General features: G+C 41.3%; 1 pseudogene; it reads right to left on the bottom strand.

Annotated features, from left to right (window-relative positions):
• Positions 1-4,810: 4,810 nt before the first annotated feature.
• LOC119352583 lies at positions 4,811-5,907 on the bottom strand (annotated as a pseudogene).
• Positions 5,908-16,890: the final 10,983 nt, after the last annotated feature.

The raw sequence follows: 16,890 nt of genomic DNA, 5'->3' as shown, positions 1-16,890 counted from the left end.
TTTATATACTCCTCTACGATTTTTCCTTAACTTGCTCCAACTACCCCCAAAGTACAATTCAGCTTAGGTTGTCTTTCTCCTAACATGTCCTTGTGAAGTTATGATAGGAACATTCTTGATAAAATTGTCTAGTATGGAACAAACTATATTGATAATATTTTGGGATTATTTTTCACCTTTGTATTCTGTTTGGACCCCATCAATGGATAGCTTTCAAACAAGATTGTTTGTATATATGAGTTGTCATCTCTTGCTAAATCCTAGTTATTAATTATATATCCAACAATCAGGATATTATTGATGTTGCAGATTAGCTTTGTGTCATTTGTAGCCTGGATTATATTTTAGCTTGTCAAGCTAGCTACTTTTGGTTCAATCCCCAAAAACGAAAATGGAGTAAGAAGAAATATCTTTTGGATCCAGATTTTTTGAGAAATGCCAAATTGAGATTTTTCATGTTCTAAAATAAATATGAAAACAATAATGACATATATAGTGATGTATGACTACGTTTACATAAATTTTCATGATGAAATAGGTTATGGTGTTTTTCTTTTGAAACTAATAGGTTATGGTGTTAGATACACACAAATTTATGTATTTCTGGCACATGCACTATTAATTGTAGAAGTCCATAATTTTAAAAAGTCCAGGAGCAAGGAATTGCACCAGAAAATATTGTATCATGAACATTTCTACATCTCTATGTACATGTGTATTGTTTTTCATAATCTTTTGAAGCTTCAAAATCAGATTTAAGGAATTTTTCTTTCAAAATACCCCAGAAGCAAGAAATCGTACTCAGTAAGAACTTAGTAACTCGCGGATTTACGGATTAGCGAAGTAGCTTTCATTTCATAAATATTTTTCTTTGAGGAGTAGCATTCATTTGATAATATTCCTTGTCAATCTAGAAAAAACTTGGAACTTGGAATAGCTGGACCGTATTCTTAGCTTGTTGGCGAACTTTTTTATCTGGGAAGGTCGGAAAGGTATGACATTTTTCTGGGTGTAGGAAAACAAACGGTACTCAAACTACTAGACTTGGAAGTCCCACTCGATGTTCTTTTATGGTTGATCTTTTTTTTGGACATAAAAGTACTCTTTGTCGCAAGGTGATCACCTTATTATTTTTTACAAGAATATCAGCAATCTCTACTGGTGGATCTTCCATTCACCCGCCCATACCTTGCTTCTAACTAGTTTGGCTAAATCATGGGCAGCACAATTAGTCTCTCTAGGAGCATGCTCAAAAATAATATGCGGGAAATCAAATGCAAGGTGATATATTTCGTCAAATACTGCCACAAATAGACCGAAAGAACGACTTGCATTCTTGATTGTCTCTATCACCTCGATGTTGTCGGAGATCACCTCTAAGCGGTTACACCCGAAGTATAGTTAGGAACCAAAGCTCTGATTGCCATTGCTACGAAGTTAGGTTCCTGGACCTTTTCAATATGCACTAACTTTCTTCTCTCCCACCATTAATACAAGGAACCAATGGAAGTTTCTTCCATTGAATTTCCTAGACCGAGGAACACACATTCTTCAGTTCCTTGTACCAATAAATATTCTAGTACGGTTTCTCCCGCATGATCCACACTGCATGCTTTATCAATAGCAAATTCCAAACCTAGTAACTGTCATACCTCTTTAGCTTTTGCACAAGTGAATATCATGTGCTTGGTATCCTCCACTCTGATTCCACATGTAGGACATGGCCCACTGAGTTTTATATATTTTTTAGCCAAAGTCACCCAACATGGTAGCGATCCAAACAAAGTTCGGCAGAGGAAAATTTTAACCTTGGCAGGACACCTTATGCTCCTGATCGTCCCCCGTATTGGTGAATTCCTTGATGGTCCGACTATATTTGCTCCTGATATTTTGTGTCCATATTGGTTCTGCCATTCGACAATGTATGCCGATCTCACTGAGAATCTCCCGTTTTTGCACAAGTTCCATGCTATGAACTCCGACATATCAAATCTAGGCAACAAAATTGCAAGGATCCGCACCACATCAACTTGCCAGAATGTTTGCGAAACCAACTCTTCATCCCAACGACACATAACATGGTCAATAAAATCACTTACTTTTGATAGTAAATTGCCTCCACGAGCCGTGATCACTTTGCTGGTAGTTTTATGGTTGATGTCCTACTCGATAACTGGTATCAATGGTTTACAGTTTACACGTCCACACTTTACCACCAAGTCTTGCACATAGGAAGGTTTCTTGGTGGGCCTTAAATGGATTTAGGATTAGACGTTGGCTCACGAGAATAGCTTTTTAATCTGAACCATCAAAAGTTACTTAATTATACGGGTAAACCAAATTAATGGCAGGATATTTCTAATTTTTCTGGGAATTTCTAACATATCTCTCTATTTTCTTTCATATTATGCATTTAGTACATGAGAAAGCTATTTTAAGAACCACCTCAATTTCGTTTTAGATCCAAACAGCCCAGGGACCATTTGATATGGATCCGACGGCTGTGAACGACGTGCGCGTTTTGCGCGGTGGACTGAGCTGGGCGCGCGGGCAAATCGTGGCGGACTGCGCTGGGTAGGCGTAGATTATTTCCTATCAACACGGGTTCACTGTTTTCATGGTGGGCCCAAAGGTGTGTCGCGCACAGCTTGTTTTTCAGCCAAAAAATGATGCAAAGCTGAGAATCAAACTCAGCACTAGCATCGTGAGTTCTAGCTACACTGCCTAATAGGCTAGCACAAGAATCCGTACAAATCTAAACTATATATAATCGTAGTTGTATCAACCAAAACTTACCATTGATCAAACCATGGTCACACCATGGCATTGTCCAAATGTTGGCATCTGCATTTTTCTGTTCGTTTCCACGTTTTTCTCTGCAAGACCATTGGTTGGTCCTTTGTCAGATTTTTGTCACGTTTCACGTCCGGTTATCTTGGAAAGACCGATTTTCTTAGAAAAGTAGAAATTTGTGATGGTGAGGGACTCGTACATGAATATATTTTTGGGAGACAAAAATACAAGTGTAACATGGGATTTGAACCATGGTCGCTTAGTAAGCAAGTTGGCCCAACTAACAACAATTAACAATTAACATAGAGATAAAAGTTATTGAAGAAACATACCTCCGATAATTAATGTATAAATACCATGGTAATATACGCATCACAAATCTCATAAGTTATGTACAAACACCATGATGACTTTTGACTTAGGAGAGAGAAGTTGTTGAAAAACGTACACCCGATAACTTCTCTGTAAATAGTATAGCAATATACGCACCGCAGACCTGATAACTTTCCTATAGGGACCATGGTTACTTTTACCCGGTGAAAAAAGTTGTTGAATTACACACCCCAATAACTTTTGTCTATATAGCACGATAATATACGTACAACGGAGCTGATAATTCACGTACAAACACCGCAGTAACTTTTTTCCTCCAGATAAAAGTTGTTGAAAACATATCCTGATAACTTCTGTGTAAACAGCATGATAATATATGCATCGTAGACCTGATAACTTATGTATCGACACCAAGGTAACATTTACCAGGTGAAAAACTTGTTCAAATACACACCCGATAACTAGTGTAGATAGCATGATAATATACATACAACAGAGCTGATAACTGGCGTACAAACACCCCGGTAAATTTTTGTCTCCGGATAAAAGTTGATGAAAATATACCCCCGGTAAGTTCTATGTAAATAGCATGGTAATATATACATTGCAGACCTGATAACTTAGATATAGACACCGCTGTAACTTTTGGCCCCCGGGATAAAAGTTATTAAAAACCATACCCAGTAACTTATGTGCAAATAACATGATAACATACGCACATCATGCACAAACATTACTATAATTTTGACTAGTTTTTTTTTAAACATAGCTCCAATAATTTTTGTGTAAATGGCATGGTAACATTCCACCACATACTTGATAACCTAAGTACCATGGTAACTTTGACCCGAGAAAAAGATGTTGTTGAAAAACACACCCAAGATAATTTCTAAGAAAATAGCATGATATTTTACGAACAATAGACATTGCCATAGGTAGCCAATGGGGCAGCTTGGGATCGGCGCAGCCCGACACGCCTAAATTAGGATAGGAACATTCTTGACACAATTGTCTAGCATGAAACAAATTATATTGATAGGATTTTGGGATTGTTTTTTCACCTTTGTATTCCATCTTGACACAATTGTCTAGCATGAAGCACACTATGTTCATAAAATACGGAAGAAAATGGATTTAGGATTAGACGTTTGCTCACGAGTATCTCTCTATTTTCTTTCATATTTTGCATTCAGTATATAATAATCCTAGAAGATAGATAGATAGGTAGACAGACAAATAGGTAGATAGAATAAATATCTCTATTTTCTTCCGTACTGTGCTTTATTCGTATATAATAGCTAGATGTAGATAACATTTCAACCACATAGCACAAAGCAGTAAATATCGATGCACCATATATAATCTTATTTCCCTGGATATACACATAATAACAACGGATACATGAATCCTTGAAAAAACTAAAAATGGATACAAGAACAGATGCTTCCCACGCACATGCATGGATTAATTGCAAGTCACGATTTAACCTTGCAATACGTGGCGTGGGTACCCACTACTACTAGCTACTCCCTCCGTCTCATAATATAAGAACGTTTTTTTACACTACACTAGCTGAAGATTTATTTCCGGAACCAAGCCAAGCAGAAAGAAATGGGATGGAGACTAGTGAGCTCGCTATTGTGATTTGTGATGGAACAAGCCTACTCTCCAAGCCAAGCAGAGGCTAGCCTCCCCTGTTCGTCACCTGCATGGTCAAGCCGCTTCCCATCCGAAGCGTCATCGACATTATGAGCGGTGGATGCCCGTCACCGCCGACGTACCGAAGGCTGAACCTCTGGAGCACGCACGCCGCCACAGACTTCATTTGTGGCTAGGCCATGTCCTTGCCGAGGCACATCCTCGGCCCCGCGTGGAACACGCCCTCTTCGTCCAGCCACCGGCCGGAACACGCCCTCCTCGTCCAGCCACCTCTCCGGCTGGAACTCCTCGCAGTCCTCTTCCCCCAGTTGTCACCAGCCACCCTTTCCCGACGAAAGTGCTGTCCGGAAGGAAATCGTCCTCCTTGCAGCTGTGCACGTCGGCGGCCACCGGTGGGTACAGCTGCATGGACTCGGTGATGGCCGCACGGAGGTAGTGCATTTCGCGCAGCTCCTCCAAGGTGAAGGTCGACGCACCTTGGCCAGACGCGTGGACCTCGCACATGATCTTGTCTTCCACGTCGGGTCTCGTGGACAGTAACCAGAAGAACCAGGTCAGCGCGGACGAGGTCGTGTCACGGCCGGCGAGGATGAAGTTGGTGACCACGTCGCGGAGGCTCTCGTCACTGTGCTCGCCGGCGGCGGCCAAGCGCGACAGAACGTCGTCACTGCGCGCCAACCCAGCCGTCTCTCTCACCCTGCGCTCACAGACGATCTTGTCGGCGTTGCTGTGGATCGTTGCGAGCGTGGAGCGCATGCACCTCTTCGGCTCCATGTCGAGCAGCCTCTTCACGCGCCACAGCCACTTGGTAGACGACATGATCCGTGACACGACCGTGTTCTGTGCGTCGTGTTGAGCGCCGCCATGAACTCCGCCCTACGGGCCCGCGTTCCCCACCCTAAGCGTGAAGAAGAGAACGTTCTCCTCCATGGTGGATAAATGCTGCTCCCAGGGTCTCATTGGTTTTCGCTACTGCAGATGTCTCGGTGCTGCAAGGCGATGGCTATTGTCCTTGCTGCAAGACAATGACGAGTTGCTGCTGACATTGAAGGTTCGCAACGAGACTCTTGTCATAAACGGGTAGGGCAACATTGGTGCTGCTGCCGCGACATCATCTTTCATTGCGAAAAATCCTTGTTGCGAAACTCATTCCACAAAATCATATTTGTTTGAAAAAGGTGAAGAAATTTAAGAAAATCTGCAACATAGCCTTGTTGCAAATGTTTCTCCAACCTGAGCTATGTTACAAAGGGTTCTGCAACACTATTTTTGTTGCAATGGTGAGGATGGGGCTGGGCCGCACTGATTACGCCACATCTAAGAGCTGCCGATGTGACGGATCTTCTAAAAAGATCTAGTGGCTGACATGTAGCACTATTCAAAAAAAAAAATCAAGAGTGAGCGAGCGGGTGAGAGAGCCTGGCGAAGGGAGCGAACAAGAAAATCAGTAGGCGCATGAGATAGTATAGGTTGCCGCTCTTCTCTTTTTCTTCTCTTTATGCCAACTCTGGCAAGTACATGGGAATATCCAGGGGCGAAGCTAGCTATATGGCGTGGTTTGGAGAATGCCATACCTAAGCTGCCGTGCAAATACGTATATATACTAGTGTATTAGCCTGGCGTATTTTTCAGTTAGTGGGGCGTGCGCGTGCCTCCTATTGGGCTTGGTTACTGCCGATTGAATGACGGGCCGTGCCCATGGGCTATGGGCTGAAGGACACAGACGATCGATCACATTTTCACGACTATGACTCTACTGCTAGGCAGACTATGACTCTACGAGACGAGAATACGAGTCGTTCGTTGCTACTTTCTCGCAAGACGGAGGCGGCGCAGCGGCGCTTTAGAGGCTAGGGCACGGCCGCACGGACGCATGGCAGCGGGCAGCCGGCAATCAACCACCGGACACCGTGGGCGCGAAGGCGGCGACAGGCAAGGCAGCGACAGGCTCCGAGATCAGCAAGGCGGCGGCCGCGACTCGGCGAGTCCGCAGGGTTTGCAGATGACGCCGCCGAAGAAGAGGATTAAGTATGTAATGAAAGGTATAATTTAGTTGTACTTCTTCAGTTCTTCCCCTTGATCACATCATTTCAATTGTGTCATGTATGTACTCAGGTTACTTGCTTGAACATTTATTTAATTATCCTATTGGTATTGCTCCAACCTCCAATTAGTTTCTCTTGTGTTCTCTTATACAGATTTAAAGAGTATTTTTGCCAAAGCCAGTGGCACTAGCACCTCGAGCCCAGCTCCAACTTTGGAAGTAGTCGCTGAACGACGAGAAGAGCGTGCGCATCAAGAGAATGTGCGGATTGAAGTTTCAGCATCTGTTCAAGAGGAAGAGAATGAAGGCGAAAATTATATTGAGAATGAACCAATAGCTAGAGACGGGGGAGAAGGCAAGTTCATTGAGGAGTTGCATCCTGACCACATCCAGCCTGATCCCGGGCTTCGTATTCCAATTAATAATTTTCATCCCAACATTAGAGATGAAGTTAGATTGGCTTATGTGGCAAAGGGTCCAACTCGACCGGTCGGTCATACGTACGAACGTGATCATTTTGACAGGGCCTTTTGTGAAGCATGGTATGAAAAAAATCCTTGGTTGGAATATAGCGTGGAAAAGAATGCAGTCTATTGCTTTTATTGTTTTCTTTTTAGACAAGATCCGGTGGATGAAAAATTTGGTCATACTACCTTCACCAAAGATGGCTACAGTACTTGGAAGAATGCATACAAGGCATTTCCTCTTCATGTTGGTGGCCCCAGGAGTATCCACAATCAATCAAGGACAGCATATGAAGATTTTAAAAATCAAAGCTCAAGTCTGAAGCGTAAGGTTACAGTCTATAACAAAGAATCATTAATCAAGTACGAGACCCGTTTGGAAACATCTTTGGGGATTGTAAGTTTTCTTGCATTGCAAGGTGAACCATTTCGTGGACACAATGAATCTGCCCTTTCCTTAAATAAAGGTAATTTTCTAGAGATGCTTGATTGGTACAAAGCAAGAAAGGAGGAAGTGAGAATTGCGTTTGATGAGCTATGCCCAGGAAATGCACAAATGATTTCTTCAAAAATTCAAAAAGCACTTGCCAAAAGTTGTGCAGATGGGGTCCGAAGAGCAATAAAACAAGAGATGGGGGATAATCTTTTTTCGGTTCTTATTGATGAATCTCGTGATATATCAGTAAAAGAACAAATGGCCTTGGTTGTGAGGTAAGTAATTGGTTACTTTATTATGTGTTCCATCTTTTGCCTGGTAATCGTCTTTTTTTCTAATTACCTAATTGTATTATTTCTTCTATGCCTTACAGGTATATGAGCAAGGGAGAAGTTATTGAAAGATTTTTGGGTATCAAGCATGTCAAGGAGACAACAACAGAAGCACTAAAGAAAGCATTGGTTGAGGTTCTTGGTAAGAATGGGCTACTTATTGTAAATTTACGAGGGCAAGGGTATGATGGAGCATCTAATATGAGGGGAGAATTCAATAGTGTTCAAAAACTTGTCCGAGATGAAAACCCATATGCTTTCTATATGCATTGTTTCGCCCACCGATTGCAACTAGTAGTTGTTGCTTTCTCAAGATGTTGTTCTTCCATTGAGGATTTCTTTGAATATGTGGCCTTGATTGTGAATGCCGCTGGTTCGTCTTGCAAGAGGAAGGATATATTGCTTGATAAGCAACGCATAAATCTGTTGGCTAAGTTAGAGAGTGGAGAAATTTTCTCAGGAAGAGGGAAAAACCAAGAAACATCATTGGCTAGACCAGGAGATACAAGATGGGGCTCTCATTATGAAACACTAGTTCGTATAGAATCGATGTGGGATGCAGTTATACAAGTGTTAGCTATTGTGCATGAGGATGAGCGTAATCCATCTAGGGCAGGAGGTTTGGTGCAGATAATGGAGTCTTTTAGCTTTGTGTTCATCATGAAGTTGATGTTGCAAATCCTTCGCATTACAAATCAGTTGTCACTTCTCCTCCAACGGAAGGATCAGAATATTGTTCAAGCCATGTCTTTGGTTACAGATGTGAGGTCTTCCTTGGCCAACTTGAGGAACCATGGTTGGGAACCACTCTTTGAAGATGTCAAGATCTTTTGTAATGTTAATGATATTCCGGTTCCAAATATGGATGAAGCTGTACCGAGATTCGGCCGATCAAGAAAAGGAGGGAGAAATAATGTTACTCAAGAACATATTTTTCGTGTTGATACCTTCTATGCAGCGATAGATGCTATCACCACAGAGCTGGATCATCGCTTTAATGACATGGCTTCAGAACTGCTATGTGGATTTGCTTGTCTTGACCCAAGAGACTCATTTTCCAAGTTTGATTTGGACAAAGTTGCTAAGCTTACAGACATCTATGATGCAGATTTCTCCAATGATGACCGTAAGCGTATGAAAACCGAGCTCCAGTTGTTCATCAACCACATGAGAAGACATGATGACTTTTGAGTTTGTTATGATCTTGCAAGCCTAGCCAAGAAAATGTTTGAACTTGAAAGAAATATTATGTTCCCTCTGGTTTATCGCCTTATTGAGTTGGGGTTGCTTCTACCGGTGGCAACGGCATCGGTTGAAAGGGCCTTCTCAGCAATGAAGATCATCAAGACTGATTTGCGCAGCAAGATGTCCAATGGTTGGCTTGATGACTTCATGGTGTGCTACATCGAGAGAGAGATATTTAAAGGACTTGATCTTGCTGAAATTAAGAAATAATTTCAACATGAAGGTAGAAGAATGCCATTGCCACGTTCTACTTAATGAGAGTAAATCTTCATTATGGGTATGTATTCTTTCTAACTATCTTCACTTGCATAATGTTGTTTCTATCATTATATCCTACTAGTTACTAATTCATGATTTATCTCTGGTGTTTATGTTTTATAGGTCATTTTTATGCCGGTCTAGGTAATATAAATGGTTTTTTTGGCACTCAATCATCCATGTAATCTTCATCAGCTGAGGTATTTAGAGTGCCAATAGTTAAGTTTTGATTTCGGTTTTATTTGTTGAACACCAAGTAATATTTATCGAGTATTCTAGTGAGCACTTCCATAGTTGAATTATACATGGTTTTTTTTTGTTCATACACTCCGCCACACCTAGAAATTATTCCTGCGCTCGCCACTGGGAATATCTAGGTCATGTCTATGACATGTATGTATGTATGTGGATGTCGTATTTCTATGTTTGATTAATCTGGCTCATATGAAAAATTCATATGTGTGCAGACGTTGTAGAATACGCAATTAATCTATATTATTTTGGCATGCTAATTTTGACAAGTTATTAGTGAAACACTGTAACTTGCAAGACATATTTGACAAAAATACACCGGTAAAAAAAAATCAATGTCAACGGTTCCACTTATAGTCGAGAAGTTTTCATAAATATTCTTGGCTAATCATCAACTAGAACATGTTACCACGATATTTTTTGAGCGCATGTTTGAAATCTCTACTATAAAATCTGCATCGTGACACACACAACAAAGAAAGTTTGAGCAAACGTGGAAAATGATTAGTGTATCATTTGTACGAAATATTGGTGTTCAAGTATTTGTAAAATATATCATAATTTAAACTTTAGAGTTATAACTAAGAAAATGAAACTAAGAGAATCATATAATTTTGTAAGGCTATACATGTTAACATAAATAAGTATAAATATTTTGTATAAAATTGTGACATTTTAACAATATTCATGACGTCTAGCAAATTGTATAAAATTGTGAAATGTTCTTGCCTTCCAACACCGCCCCGTAGCACACCCAAATGCCCGTGTTGAGGAAGGTGGCAATCGGTGGCTCCGAGCAACATGTTTGGCACGGCCGCCACTGACCTTCTCGTGTTCGAGCAAATCAACCATGTGGCCGCCATGTTAGCTGCCCATGCGACGAGATGAGATGGGCACCAGGAAGGAGCAGGAGCGGAGATGAGATGAGATGCTTACCAAGGCAGGCTGATGCGGCAGCAGCGGCTGCAGGTCGACCTCGTCGTCGCTGTCGCCCTGACCTTCGCCGAGGGGCTGGTTCTGCTGGGGCGCGAGGGCGAGCGGGTCAACCTGCAAATCTAGAGCACAATCAGCCTCCGTCTAGCACATACGGACGCGTGGTAGCATCACCACGACCAGGGCCATCACCTGAATTGAACGAGGAGGAAGGGAGGAGAAGAGTAGTGGCGGTACCTGCGGCTGTGGGCACCCGGCGCCCTCGTGCCGCCCCTCCGTGTCTGGGAGAATGCCGTGGAGCAGGGCCTGCTCGCCCTCCATGCTGACCTCGGCATCTTGATGCTGGTCGCCGCCGACCTCGTCGTCCAGCTGCCCTCCCTCCTCGTCCTCCACCGGAGGGTAGTGCTCGCCCACCGTGGCGGCAGCGGTAGCGTGGTGTACCATCTTGTGCCGCAAATCCAGAGATTAATCAAGGAGTCTACATCGGCGTAGGCACAACCAACCATCCATCCAACCATCTAGCGCGGGCGTGGCAGCAGAGCTCTCAGCAGAGGCGACATCATCACTACCGCCATGACTTGAACGAGGAGGAAGGGAGGAGAACAGAGGTACCTCCTGCGGCTGCGGCTGTGCATGCTGCCACTCCGCCTCCAGGAGCACGCCATGCCCGACCTCGTCGCCAGAGGGAGCACCCTCCATTGCCTCATCTCTCTCTCTCTCTCTCTCTCTCTCTCTCTCTCTCTCTCTCTCTCTCTCTCTCGGCACACAGCGCCGGCGGTATTTATATCACTCCAGTTGCCACCTACACGCTGGCCACCTGCACTGTGGTAAAAGCGAGGGGATGGTGGTGGTAAAAATAAGGAAGGGAGCCGTGGCAAGTTGGCTATGCACGCGCCCAAATTTAGCTGCTCGCTCACGCTCCCTCCCCTGCATATCTTCTTACGGCGCACGACTGTTTTCCATCCAAACCACCACAAAGAGTTGACATCATTCCTGGCCTTAAGAAGATAGGTCTCCCTAAATCGCGGTATGAGGGGAGACTGACTGGAAAAGGCACGCTTGGAGGGGACCCAATAATATGCAGGGACGGATATTCTTGGTCTCAAGCACACTACACAGTTCTACAGAACCCTACCTTGGTGACCCCGTATGTCGATGAATGCAAGAATAGTCTGCGCTCCAAACACCCGGAGCAGTGCGACGACTGGATTACATGTGAACACATCAGGACTTTCAGCAGTTGGTTGGAAAGATGTCTCAGAGGTGACAACACTGTTTGTGATGAGCTGTACTCGTTGTCCAGGGGACCATCTTCGACTGTATTGACTTACAAAGGATATGAATAAATGAGAATACATTTTACACGATCGCCCAAGATCAAAAGAGCACCAACCAAAACAGCGGTGTCCGCTTTGATGCAGCAACCGAGAGGGGAAAGGACACATATTATGGTTACATAGTCGACATATGGGAACTTGACTACGAACATGATTTTAAGGTCCCTTTGTTTAAGTGTAAATGGGTCAATCTGTGAGGAGGCGGGGTACAGGTAGACCCACAGTACGGAATGACAACAGTGGATCAGAACAATCTTGGGTACACTGACGAACCGTTCGTCCTAGCCAATGATGGGCACAGGTTATCTATGTGAAGGACATGTCTACCAAACCAAGAAAAAGAAAAGATAAGGAAGCGAATACATCATACGATGAGCCAAAGCGCCACATAGTTCTTTCAGGAAAATGGGACAACGTGGGAGTGGAAGGCAAGTCAGACATGTCCGATGATTATGAAAAGTTTCATGAAATTCCTCCCTTCAAAGTCAAGGCTGACCCAAGCATCCTGATAAATGATGAAGATTATCCATGGTTACGGCGCAATAAGGAAAGGACACAAGCGAAGAAAAACTGAAGGCTTTCTCTCCACAACTATTATGATGATACCATGTCAACTTCCAATCTTTTTGTAGTTCATTTGAAATCCCTTTGTAACAGACGAGTTTCCGTATGAAATCCTGATACTTCGAAAGAGATTATCCGTTTTGTACACGAAGTGCATCCAGTTTTTGCCGTAACCCTCTCAACTTTCTTGCACATGCTATGTGGATGAAATGATGATACCATGCCAACTTTCAACCTTTTCAGAGTTCATTTGAAATGCTTTTCAATTTTAGGGTCTTATAGCTCAAAATAATCAGTGAATGCATGAAAAATAACAAATGAAGTCAGAAAGGGTTGAAAATTGATGATGTGGCTTTGAATGCTGCATTTTGAACACACAAAAAGTCAGGAGTTCAAATAAGTTTAAAAAAATGAAATCCCTTTGTAACAGACGAGTTTTCGTATGAAATCCTGACACTACGAAAGAGATTGTCCGTTTTGTACACGAAGTGCATCCAGTTTTTGCCGTAACCCTCTCAACTTTCTTGCACATGCTATGTGGATGAAATGATTATACCATGCAAACTTTCAACCTTTTTAGAGTTCATTTGAAATGCTTTTTAATTTTGGGGTCTTATAGCTCAAAATAATCAGTAAATGCATGAAAAATAACAAATGAAGTCAGAAAGGGTTGAAAATTGATGATGTGGCTTTGAATGGTGCATTTTGAACACACAAAAAGTCAGGAGTTCAAATAGTTTTAAAAAATGAAATCCCTTTGTGACAGACGAGTTTCCGTATGAAATCCTGACACTTCGAAAGAGATTTGTCCGTTTTGTACACGAAGTGCATCCAGTTTCTGCCGTAACCCTCTCAACTTTCTTGCACATGCTATGTGGATGAAATGATGATACCATGTCAACTTTCAACCTTTCCAGAGTTCATTTGAAATGCTTTTCAATTTTAGGGTCTTATAGCTCAAAATAATTAGTAAATGCATGAAAAATAACAAATGAAGTCAGAAAGGGTTGAAAATTGATGATGTGGCTTTAAATGGTGCCTTTTAACACAATAAAAGTCAGGAGTTCAAATAAGTTTTAAAAAGTGAAATCCCTTTGTAACAGACGACTTTCCGTATGAAATACTGACACTTTGAAAGAGATTGTCTGTTTTGTACACGAAGTGCATCCAGTTTTTGCCGTAAGCCTCTCAACTTTCTTGCACATGCTATGTGGATGAAATGATGATACCATGCCAACTTTCAACCTTTTTAGAGTTCATTTGAAATGCTTTTCAATTTTAGGGTCTTATTGCTCAAAATAATCAGTAAATGCATGAAAAATAACAAATGAAGTCAGAAAGGGTTGAAAATTGATGATGTGGCTTTAAATGGTGCATTTTGAACACACAAAAAGTCACGAGTTCAAATATGTTTTGAAAAATGAAATCCCTTCGTAACATATGAGTTTTCATATGAAATCCTGATACTTCGAAAGAGATTGTCCGTTTTGTACACGAATTGCATCCAGTTTTTGCCGTAGCACTCTTAACTTTCTTGCACATGCTATGTGGATGAAATGATGATACCATGCCAACTTTTAACCTTTTCGGAGTTCATTTGAAATGGTTTTCATTTTAGGATCTTATAGCTCAAAATAATCAGTAAATGCATGAAAAATAACAAATGAAGTCAGAAAGGGTTGAAAATTGATGATGTGGCTTTGAATGGTGCATTTTAAACACACAAAAAGTTAGGAGTTCAAATAAGTTTTAAAAACTGAAATCCCTTTTTAACAGACGAGTTTCCGTATAAAATCCTGATACTTCGAAAGAGATTGTCCATTTTGTACACGAAGTGCATCCAGTTCTTGCCGTAACCCTCTCAACTTTCTTGCACATGCTATGTGGATGCACTACTAGGGAAAAGCCTAGCAGCAGCGCGGGTTTTAGACCTATCAGTAGCGCGGGGTTATGCGCTACTGATAAGGCGCTACAGCTAACGAATAGCAGTAGCGTGCCTCCACCCACGCTACTGCTAAATCGACTTAGTAGTAGCGAGTTCCAGGAGGAGCGCTACTGGTAATTAGTAGTAGCGCTTCTCCCTGCCCGCGCTGCTACTATTATTTCGTATTTTATTTCTTTTTTATTTCATGTTGTATTCGTACACCTTTACACAAGTTTTCATACAACAGGAATTTAGAAATTGTTTTTACATCATAATGAGTTATTACATCATGGGGTGAAAGAACCGTGTGGACTAGTTTCAAGTGGATGTCCATCCACTTGAAACTAATCTGCGGTTCTTTCACCCAATGATATAATAAATATTATCATCATCATATCATTAACAACTTATCATCATCATCATCATATCATTGGTCACTAGTCGTAATCACAAGTACTCCTCACATCTTCAACTCTAACACATTGTATCACATAATAAACATATTGTACCTCATAGGACCTACTTCATTCTCTTAGGACCTACTATATTCTCTAAGGTAAAATAGCAAAAAACAAGATAGCCCCTGACTCTCCATTATGGAGAATGGAGATTATCCTGTCTCCAATTCTTGCCTTTCGCTTAATGTTACTTCCAAGAACCTCCTTGCGAATGTCCAAACATTTTTTCCATTCTTTGATTAGCATGTGTTCACCGCTTTTAGAAATCCGATATGCACAGGTGAGCTCCTTAGAATGACCTGGCTGTAGGTTCATAACTGCAAGGCGGCCATTCTGATACATCAGATGAGGCACACAATTCATCGGGATTTTCTGTTGAAAAGCATAGTAATAACTTCATAGTTAGCAATGATGTACTAGTTTTAGAAGTATGCAAAAGATGCACGGATGTCGTAATAGTAAAAAATCTTACCAGGGTATCTCCATTGAAGTTACCGCGGTTCAACACGTGCACTAGTGGCACGTATTCACCATAATTTGAGGAGTTCGATAATAGGTATTGTAATTCTCAAGAAAAGTACAATAAGCAATCAGATGACTTTTCTCCTTATAAGTTAATTCGGAGCCATCAGTGTAGTGGGTTTTGTCTACCATCTTCTGCACATTCTTTGAAGATTCAAAATAAGCTGTCAATGGAAATAAGCTGTCAACTATTTTGAAATAAACAATATAAATTAGTTAATAACTATGTTTGAGAAACTCACATTGCGGTAGAATCGGAAGTGTATCAACAAGGACCCAAATGTCCATATTGTCTTGCTCGATGTCAGGATTACCAAGATCCATAGTGACAATCATACCCTCATAAAAACCATACATTTTGCAAAGTGCTTCCCAATTTTGGCAACCAAATTGGTTACGCTCTGAGAATTGTACAGATTTACTTCAAAATCGATATCATGATGGGTCCTTAGGTGTATTTTCTTTGTTTCATAATTTTTATGGTCTTCAAAACCCATCCTCTCCAAGACATAGCGTCTTGCATGGCATGGGATAAGCTAGTCGAATTGTAAAAGATGAAACTTAGACGTTGAAATAGTTGAAGTCATGCTTAATTATGAAAAAAACACTTGTCGTTGTTGCGTACCATTTCAACATCGAAGGTCTCCTCGAGCTTAATGCTGAAGCGCCGATCTTCATCCAGCTCAATGAACCTGTCGCACATACCTCGATCATTGTGGCACCAGCTGCACTCCCTCGGGAGACTGTCGTCGTCCGAGTACGACATTTCCTACGTTCATAATTCAAAGATTAAACTTGTACATATTCTAGCACAAGTTATGCCAGAATTCACGGAAAAATCCGGCATGACCTTTGCTAAAAATGACATTCGAGCGCCTGAAATTTGCCGGAACGGAAATTAATCAACACTCCGGCAAAACATAGGCCACTCGGAGGTGTAACCAAAACATGAAATAATTGCTTAAACTAAAAAATAACAACAAATATGGCATGTTCAACTAGTTTTATTAATTCAACTAGTTCTATTAATTCAACTAGTTCTTACTAAATATAAACTTAGTATAAAAATAAAAAAAACTAGTTCTTTCTAAAAATGAAGTAGTTCAACTAGTTATTAATTTACTTACTATACTAGTTCAACTAAAACTTAACTAGTTCAACTAAAACTAAACTAGTTCTATAAATTCAACTAGTTCTTACTAAATATAAACTTAGTATAAAAAGAAAAAAAACTAGTTCTTTCTAAAAATGAAGTAGTTCAACTAGTTATTAATTTACTTACTATACTAGTTCAACTAAAACTAAACTAGTTCTATTAATTCAACTTGTTCTTACT

Source organism: Triticum dicoccoides, chromosome 2A (assembly GCF_002162155.2).
Source record: "Triticum dicoccoides isolate Atlit2015 ecotype Zavitan chromosome 2A, WEW_v2.0, whole genome shotgun sequence".
In the NCBI taxonomy this organism is placed as follows: domain Eukaryota; kingdom Viridiplantae; phylum Streptophyta; class Magnoliopsida; order Poales; family Poaceae; genus Triticum; species Triticum dicoccoides.
Note: the sequence above shows the minus strand (reverse complement) of the source record. Positions and strands in the feature narration are given on the sequence as shown.